At 44.0% G+C, this 9,999-nt stretch overlaps 1 pseudogene; it reads left to right on the forward strand.

The window, feature by feature from the left end:
* The first annotated feature begins 3,417 nt into the window (after positions 1-3,417).
* LOC123058882 (B3 domain-containing protein Os01g0905400-like) lies at positions 3,418-5,831 on the forward strand (annotated as a pseudogene).
* Positions 5,832-9,999: the final 4,168 nt, after the last annotated feature.

Genomic DNA, 9,999 nt, shown 5'->3' on the forward strand with positions numbered 1-9,999 from the left:
CAGGTACACAACGTCTAATAACACCATCTACTCCTTCTTTATAAAGGTGTGGGTCATCCCAAAAGTAATGCCTCAAATCATAGATTTTTTTCTTTTATTGGTATGTGAAACTAGGTGGTATAAATTTAGCAACAATATAATTGGCATAATTAGCATACCATGGAGTAGTACAAGAAGTATTTATGACATTTAATTGTTCATCAGGAAAGCTATCATCAATAAAAATGTTTATCATGCAAAAAAACGATTTTAGAAACAAATCGCGAATTAATATATTTTTGGAAATTGAAAAACATGAATAAAAATGAAAACATAAAAGTAAAGAAAAAATGGTAAGAAAACAGAGAAAGGAACAAAGAAAAAGAAAAACCGAAAGAAAAACATAAAATCCCTGGTTCAGGGAAGGTTCTAGAACCTTCCCAAAACCGGTTGGGGTTAAACCCCGAAATGGGCCGGCCCATAGAAACTGCAGCGGGCGCGATACGTGCTGTACATGATCTTCGTGAAAGGAAGCCTCTTGGTACATGAGAAGTGCATGGATGAACCCACTTTGGAAAACACATTTTGCAATGTCAAAAAATTCTGAAAAAGGGTGCACACGGATATCTCCGTATTCTATGTGTGTGCAGAAAGTTTTACATAAAAACAACTTTTTTTGTAGCCTGTGCAAAAAAAACAAAATTTTGTGCCGTAAAACGCTATTTAGAAGCAGTAAAATTTGTTTTTTTTACTGAGACAAAACAAAAATACTTTTTTACACAAAACTTTGTATCATGGACATACCTTTGCCAACATGTATGCATAATTTCTTTTTTTGAATTTTTAAACATTACAAAACGCGTAAAAAGTACATTTTTGAAAAACGGGTTCAGATGCCCCTGTGTGCAGATCGTCCACACTCCTTGGTACATCGTGAACTTTGGAGGCAGGCTGGCCTGACTGGTGCTTGTGGGCTAGACGGGTTGGGCCGGTTTCTGTGATGTGTGCCTTGCGTTTGATGTATTCGCTGAAGCAACGGTCCAGCTCCCCTCGAAAAAATGAAACAACTATCGAGTTATGTACTGTATAGCTTTTCATCTACCGCTTGACGAATGTTCAACTAAACTCCACCACCAAACAAGAACGTCGAACCGAGAAACATAAGCTCTCTCTCTCTCTCTCTCTCTCTCTCTCTCTCACACACACACACACACACACACACACACACACACACTAATTTTTTCAGATATTGTTATTTATTTATTTTTGTATTTTCATTTTCCTAGTTTTTTTTCATTGTACGAGTAATTGTTAAGTAAAACGTCAGTACAATTACACTGCAACTTTTGCAACAAATATACAGAAATTTACGAAAAAAAGGCATGTACGTTTTTAGGAACCCCGTGAACACTTTTTAAATTTCATCGAATTTGTTTTCCAGATATTTGATCATTTTTTATAAATACATGAATTCTTTGTATGGATAATTATTTCCATGAATGAACACTTCTTTTATATTTTTAATTACATGGAAATTTCTAAAAATATGAACACTTTTTGAATTTCCATGAACACTTTTCAAAATGCGCAAATAAATTTTTGAAAATATATGAATAATTTTTAACATATCAAGAACATATTTTAAAATTCATGCACATATATTCTTAAAAATATGTAAACAACTTTTCATACCATGAATATTATCTAAAATACTTTCCAAACTTACCGAAACATTTAGTCATTTATAAAACAAAAGTGAAATAAAAAATCAATACAAAGAAAAAGGAAAATAAAAGATGCAAAATCTTGGCTAACCTATGCTAATGGGACTGCCCAATATATAAGGTGGGGGGGGGGGGGGGCAGAAATTCGTTGGTGCTCCCGTGAGCTCGCACTCCTGCTCGCTCAAATATTTTTTTTGAAATACCAAAAAATTTCCAACAAAAAATCTAGTTCTTTGTCACATCCAATTGCTACATAAAAATTTGTAGGCAAAAAGATTAAACAATTTAGCCTATGGAAAATAAACATCAAATGTTACCCAAAAAAGTCACCCTAAATTTGTTTTTTCTCACCGGCGAAACACCGTTGCTCCATTTCGCATGCAATTTTTTAAGGATGCTTGTGACACTGACTCCAACATCTATAAAATAATTCGGAATATTTTGAAAATATTTACTATATATTTTTGTTTACTATTCGCGCGGGAGCATGTGCTCCCGAGAACCAAAACGCCATTCTCGATGGGGGCGCAAGCTAATGGGCGCTCTAAACATCTTATTCCTATAGCAGCCCTGCGCTAGTACATGTGTTGTTGGAGTCGTGGTTAGCGCGTGTATGAATTTTCCTTAAAACTGTCATAAATAATGCATGATGTCTTCTCCTCGCATCTAAACCATACCTCAATCTATACCTAATAATAATAATAAAGGACGATGTATTTCTCCCATCTTTTGGTCCGTCCACGTATCCTAAGCTGCACATATACTTGCAGTAAATTACCCACAATGCCACTCATAAGTAAAAAATTTATCGGTAATTGTTTCCCTAATTTTTTTCGCATGTCATTGAAATTGCCTCTAAAGTTGAAGTAAATTACCCACCCCGTCAGATGTAAGTGACAAAAAACTCTTCGTCAATTTTTTCTTTAAAATTTTCGCCTCTCGTTGAAACTGCCCCTAAGATTGAAGTAAATTACCCACCCCGCCACCTGTAAAAGTGAAAATAATGAGCGTTCCTCCGAATATTTGTGCGTCATAGTGTCTTCCAGTTTTTTCATCTATCGCGAGACCGATTGTTCTTTTCTTTTTCTTCTCATACACACATCGAGGATGTACTACAAAAATACACGCATCAAAAATCAAGTCGAACATCAATCCATTGTGAGAATGTTAGAATGCACGTGTCTTATGTTTGCATGCATGCCAGTTGGTGGACAGATATTCAAATACGTGTATATACATGAAGCATGAATATTTGAAACTTGATCTGACACACCACGATTTTATTATCCCGTTAATGCACGGGCACTTCTGCTATAAAGACCAACAATGGCACCGCCGCAAGAAAAACACCGATAATGACATAACTAAAGCTTGTAACCCAACAACAGTCATGGTATGACCACGAAAACAAAACAAATAGACCCATGAACGAGCGCATGATAACTACTATTGCATGTTCTATTATATTCTCCGAGAAAACACAGGCTGCATGGTTCGAGAAAGGAAGAAGGTGTCACTGGTGTGATCGTGTCCGTTGTGCACGGTGATTAGTGACTGGTCACTCACGAGAGAGCATCAGGGCATCGGTGTGAGACGCCAACGAGGAGCATCCAGGTCTCACTTCCCGGAGCGCGCGCCAGGTGGACGCATGCTTGCTGTGAAAGAATCACCTCCTCGTCTCTTGCTGTCTTCCTGTTCCTGATTTATTCTCATTTCATTTGGAGCGTCCTCCAGCGATGATCCATCCTGGACGCATGTCACGCGCATAGCAAGCAACAGCCAACAGTAGTCATGGCCGAGATGATGGAAGTGATCAAGAAAGAGCAAGAAGAAGATGGTACGGCTCAGAGCCTGAGCCTGGAAGAGGGAGGCGCCAAGAAGGTCGTCGGCGGCGGCCACGAGGAGGAGCCGTCGCCGTCCGGGAAGGCGAAGAAGAAGACGAGGAAGCAGGGCGTCTCCGACCGGCAACGGAAGCGCGCCTGCGTGGACTGCACCAGGCGATGCGCCCGAGTTCACGGCCGCGCCACCGCTTCCTCCTCCGGCCAGGCTCCCCCGGCCCCGGTCGCCACGCCGCCGTCCTTCTTCAAGGTCATGACGGGCTCCTTCTCCGAAAAACTGGTGCGAATCCGCATTCCCATTTTCCTCTCACAACCAGACATGTGTGTGCACTGCAATGGTTCGGAGATTCTTCACCGGGGATGCACCGGTGCATGCAGGACGTGCCGCCCCCGTTTGCCAAGAACATTTCGGACCTGGCGGACACCAACGTCTACCTCGAAGACGCCTTCGGGCTCCGCTGGCGGGTGTACGTGAGCTCGCGCGACGGCCGCCTGTCGTTCGGGCACGGATGGAGCAACTTCGTGCTGGACCACGCCGTCGCCGTCGGCGAGTTCCTGGTGTTCCGGCACATCACCAGGTCAGTCTTCGTCGTCCAGATCTTCGCTAAATCCGCATGTGAAAGGCTGCATCTGTGCGAGAAGAACAAGAGGCAGAGCAAGAAGAGGAAGAAGCCCCAGGAGAAGGCGAGCTCCGACGGCGATCGCACGGCGAAAGCAAGCAAGAAGAGCAGCAAGGATAAAGATAGGAAAAGCAGTAAAAAGAAGCAGCGTGCTTGTGATCTGTTAGATGGTGATCAGGATAGAGCTCACGGAGATCAAGGTCAAGATCAAGATCACATGGTGCTGATAAGCACAGCAAACACTCAAGCTGAGAACTGTGGGGGCTCTGACTTTGGGACTTATGCAGAACCGACAACACCTTTGGCCATGATGGATCTCGACGATGAGATCACGGACGACATATTTCTGACAGCCGATGCATACGAATTCGAAACTGATCTCTGTATTCCAGAAGAACCAGGAGTATTTCCTGTGGACAATGGTATTGGTATGGAAGCGCCCGTTACCCGGGGCCAAACTTCCGGTTTCAGCTGCGCCGAGATGATCGGCTCACGGAACTGCGACTCTTCCGTTGTCTGGCATGGTGAGAAATCAGCATGCCTGAAAAATGTACAGATGGCTGATGCACGGAGTACAGATACTAATGCTCCAGTTACGCGTTGTCGCAAATTACAGAGCACAAGCCCTTTCCTCGTATTGATGCAGCAGATCCTCCTAGTGAATGCGCAACCGGCAATTGCAAGAAGGATACAGATTATAAGTTTATGGAGTTCCTTTCCGAGGGCAACCAAGTTGACACAAAGGAAGGCGAGTTCCCTTGATACTTTTCCAGTCTTTCTCTTCGTATTATATTGTAGTATGTTTTTGATAGACCATGCATATTCAGCAATTGTTCTAGTAGAAGATTCGTCCGCGGAGCAAGACGAGGACCTGCGGATGCAAGATGGTGCAGGACGGGCTGCTGCAGAGATTATTTCTGGTGGCTCAAAGCCTGGTGAACGTGGCGAGCGCAGGCGAAAACGCCGTGTGCAACCTGCAGGTACAACTTGCCGCTGCCATTTTTTGCAGCCCCGTGCGCACTCGAGAACGGATTGCATGAGACGGGTTTCTGACGAGCGGCAAGGAAGATGCAGGGGATCATGAGAGCGCGAGTCCGAATCCAAGCAGCAGAAAGCTCTGCGTCGCGGCGCCCCCAGCTGACCAAACGTGGCTGGTGAGTCGCATCATATAGCGATCTAGTATTACGAAATGATCAAAGGATATCATCACGTCAGTCGTCAGATCAGAGTTGGTTTTCATGCAGGAGCTCCCTTGCCGGATGCCGGTGCTGCCGGGGAGGAAGAAGCAGGGGCGGAAGGTGGTGGTGCTGGAGGATCCCGGCGGGAGGCGATGGCCGGTGCTGTACCTGTGCACCCCGACCTTCAGCGGCTTCGTGGCCGGGTGGGCCGACGTGCGCGCGGAGAACGGCCTGCGGGAGGGCGACGCCTGCGAGCTCGAGCTCCGCCGCGGCAGCTACTCCGAGCTGGCGCTCCGAGTGCTGGGCGCGCCCGGTTCTACTTCTCAGTAGCCAGCCACCGTTGGCCTTGCAACTGCTGACGGTGGTGACCAGGGAGTGTCCTTGTAACTGTTGGCTTCCTCTCGTCTTAGCATCGTGTACGGGGGGAGACTGTAAATGTGCGAATCCGCGAGTATTTTTCACTTTTCTTTCAAACGAGTATTTTTCACATGAGAGCTATTTCTCGCCCGTTGTGAGACGGAGCTGTCTTTTTTATCAAAAGGGGTTTCCTCCCGCCTCATTTTTATGAAAAAACAGAGCAACACAAGTCACCAGGACTGTTACAAGCGATCGGGACTACCTGAAATGGCAGACCAGAAACCATAAAAACGCAACAGCTATGGCCTAAACGCGCGCAAACTGAACTATATCAACTACCAAAGGAAAGTACTGCCATGCAAGGCAAACCACATAACCACCACCCGAGCTACGCCAGAGGGTACCACAGAGAATAGATCGACACGAGTCTCTTTGTTCTTTTTTCCTCCATGGCAATCATCCTCAGTGAGCCTTCAGCGCTCCGCCCCGGGTCTTCTTCACGCACGTTCTCAGTTTCCAGCCCAGGCGATCCTGAGCAGCTCGCCTCTTCGCCGATCCATGAGCTGAAGACGGCGTCGCAGCAACACTGATTGATCGTCCCCGCAGAGAATCTTCCATTGATGTAGAGATGCGCTGATCCTCTCTAAGATCGCACGAGTGCTTGTCCATGGCACGCCCTGAAAACAGATATCATTACGCATAGTCCAAATGCCCCAAATGGTAGCAACACAAACAATATTAACGACAGTTTTCTTGTTATTCATACTCCAAAAGAAGGACAGCGCAGTCATATTATTAGGAATATTAAACCCAAACGAATCGGTAACATCACCCCAAATCTGTTTGGCAACTACACATTCAAAGAATAAGTGGCAAACTGATTCATCTTCATTACAATATAAACAGTTTAGATTCTCTACCACTCTCCTTCTATTTAAGTTGTCTCCGGTAAGAATTTTATTGTTAAAAGCCAGCCACAAAAAAACTAGGTATCTATGAGGCACCACAATTTTCCAAAAGTTTTTCCAGATGGGGGTAGAAACCCCACCCCAGTTGATCACGTTGTAAAAAGATTTGACTGAGTAGACCCCTGATGGTTCCAACGACCAAACAGGTTGGTCTTCCTCGTTGGTCAGATTTTTGATAGAAATGACCCGGATCAGGTCGTGCCACCTTTCCATAAACGCATCATCCACACACCTGCTAAAGCTGAGTTTCAGACTGCAACCATCCCACACCTCCGAGACTGCACAATGTTGTTGCTGACAAATTTCATAGACCTCCCAGAATTGGGTTTTTAGGGAAGAGTCCCCAACCCAGTTGTCATTCCAGAAGCTGATCTTATTGCCATTGCCCAAGTTCCATCTAAAGAAAGGCCTAACACCTTCAAGAGCCCAAGTGACCCCTTTCCAAAAGGGAGATCCCACCCCCTGTTTGGACCATAACAAATTAGATTTGTTGGTTCTATACTTATGGTCTATCAACCTCACCCAGTTTTTATCACTGTCCATGAAGTACCTTTTAGCCCAAGAAGCTAACAAAGCCATGTTAAACTCTCTTAAATTGGGTACCCCCAAGCCACCAAAATCTTTTTTCTGAGATATTAGCCCCCAGTTAGCAAGATGGTATTTATGCTCATCTCCCAGCCCCCCCAGAAGAAATGTGCCATCTGAGAGGTAATGGATTTAATAGCCCACTTAGGGAATTTAATAACAGACATCAGGTACATAGGTATACTAGCAATGCAAGCTTTGAGCAGGACTAACTTAGCCTCATAGCTAAGTAGCCTCCCCTTCCATCCACAAATTCTCTTAATAATTTTATCTATGATATATTGAATGTCATCCTTCCTCAACTTAAGATAGTGCAGTGATACTCCCAAATACTTAAGGGGGAAATCCCCCAATTTGCAGCAAAAAATTTGAGATAACAATTTAGCATCATCTTCATTCATATTTACTGGGACCACCTCACATTTGTCATAATTAATCTTCAAACCAGGAAGGTTCTCAAAGCATGCAAGTAGCCATTTTAAATTCTTTACATATTCAGGCTTAGGATTTAGAAAAGAATTGTATCATCGACATATTGTAGACAAATAAGCCCCCGTGGGATGATATGAGGAACAATCCCAGAGATTATGCTGTTATTAACAGCTTTCACCAGCATACGAGAAAACACATCTTCTACCAAATTGAAAAGCATGGGGGAACTCGGGTCTCCTTGTTTCAGCCCCTCCCCCCGCCCCCCCCCACAAAATAGGGGCCTAGCACATCATTAATCTTGACACAGAAAGAGCTTTGTTGCAAAATGGATAGCTTCCACCTAATCCACTTAGCCCCAAAACCCCTAGGCGTTAACATCTCCACTAGGAAATCCCAGTTCACACGATCGTAAGCTTTCTCATAATCTAACTTGAGAACAATCCCAGTCTCTCTCGATTTGTGTGAAGGAAATATGCCCTAGAGGCAATAATAAAGTTGTTATTTATATTTCCTTATATCATGATAAATGTTTATTATTCATACTAGAATTGTATTAACCGGAAACTTAGTACATGCGTGAATACATATACAAACAGAGTGTCACTAGTTTGCCTCTACTTGACTAGCCCATTGAATCAATGATGATTATGTTTCCTAACCATAGACATGAGTTGTCAATTGATTAACGGGATCAAATCATTAGAGAATGATGTGATTGACTTGACCCATCCGTTAGCTTAGCACGATGATCGTTTAGTTTGTTGCTTTTGCTTTCTCCATAACTATACATGTTCCTATGACTATGAGATCATGCAACTCTCGAATACCGAGGAACACTTTGTGTGCTACCAAACGTCACAACGTAACTAGGTGAATATAAAGGTGCTCTACAGGTGTCTCCGATGGTGTTTGTTGAGTTGGCATGGATCGAGATTAGGATTTGTCACTCCGATTGTCGAAGAGGTATCTCTGGGCCCTCTCGGTAATGCACATCACTATAAGCCTTGCAAGCAATGTGACTAATGAGTTAGTTACGGGATGTTGCATTACGGAACGAGTAAAGAGACTTGCTGATAACGAGATTGAACTAGGTATTGAGGTACCGATGATCGAATCTCGGGCAAGTAACATACCGATGACAAAGGGAACAACGTATACCGTTATGCGGTTTGACCAATAAAGATCTTCGTAGAATATGTAGGAACCAATATGAGCATCCAGATTCCGCTATTGGTTATTGACCGGAGATGAGTCTCGGTCATGTCTACATAGTTCTCGAACCCGTAGGGTCCGCACGCTTAACATTCGGTGACGATCGGTATTATGAGTTTATGTGTTTTGATGTACCGAAGGTAGCTCGGAGTCCCGGATTTGATCACAGACATGACGAGGAGTCTCAAAATGGTCGAGACGTAAAGATCGATATATTGGAAGCCTATATTTGGACATCGAAATGGTTCCGAGTGGTTCGGGCATTTTTCCGGAGTACTGATATGTCTCCAATGTATCTATAATTTTTGATTGTTCCATGCTATATTATATCCTGTTTTGGATATTATTGGGCTTTATTATACACTTTTATATTATTTTTGGGACTAACCTATTAACCGGAGGCCCAACCCAGAATTGATGTTTTTTTGCCTATTTCAGAGTTTCGCAGAAAAGGAATATCAAATGGAGTCCAAACGGAATGAAACCTTCGGGAACGTGATTTTCGAAACGAACATGATCCAGAGGACTTGGACCCTGCATCAAGAAAGCAACCAGGAGGGCACGAGGTAGGGGGCGCCTACCCCCCCAGGTGCGTCCTCCACCCTCGTGGGGCCCACGTTGCTCCACCGACGTACTTCTTCCTCCTATATATACCTACGTACCCTCAAACTACCAGATACGGAGCCAAAACCCTAATTACATCGTCATAACTTTCTGTACCCGTGAGATCCCATCTTGGGGCCTTTTCCGTAGCTCCGCCGGAGGGGGCATCGATCACGAAGGGCTTCTACATCAACACCATAGCCTCTCCGATGAAGTGTGAGTAGTTTACTTCAGACCTTCGGGTCCATAGTTATTAGCTAGATGGCTTCTTCTCTCTTTTTGGATCTCAATACAAAGTTCTCCCCCTCTCTTGTGGAGATCTATTCGATGTAATCTTCTTTTGTGGTGTGTTTGTTGAGACCGATGAATTGTGGGTTTATGATCAAGTTTATCTATGAACAATATTTGAATCTTCTCTGAATTCTTTTATGTATGATTGGTTATCTTTGCAAGTCTCTTCGAATTATCAGTTTGGTTTGGGCTACTAGATTGATGTTTCTTGC

This window comes from Triticum aestivum, chromosome 3A, assembly GCF_018294505.1.
Source record: "Triticum aestivum cultivar Chinese Spring chromosome 3A, IWGSC CS RefSeq v2.1, whole genome shotgun sequence".
Classification (NCBI taxonomy): domain Eukaryota; kingdom Viridiplantae; phylum Streptophyta; class Magnoliopsida; order Poales; family Poaceae; genus Triticum; species Triticum aestivum.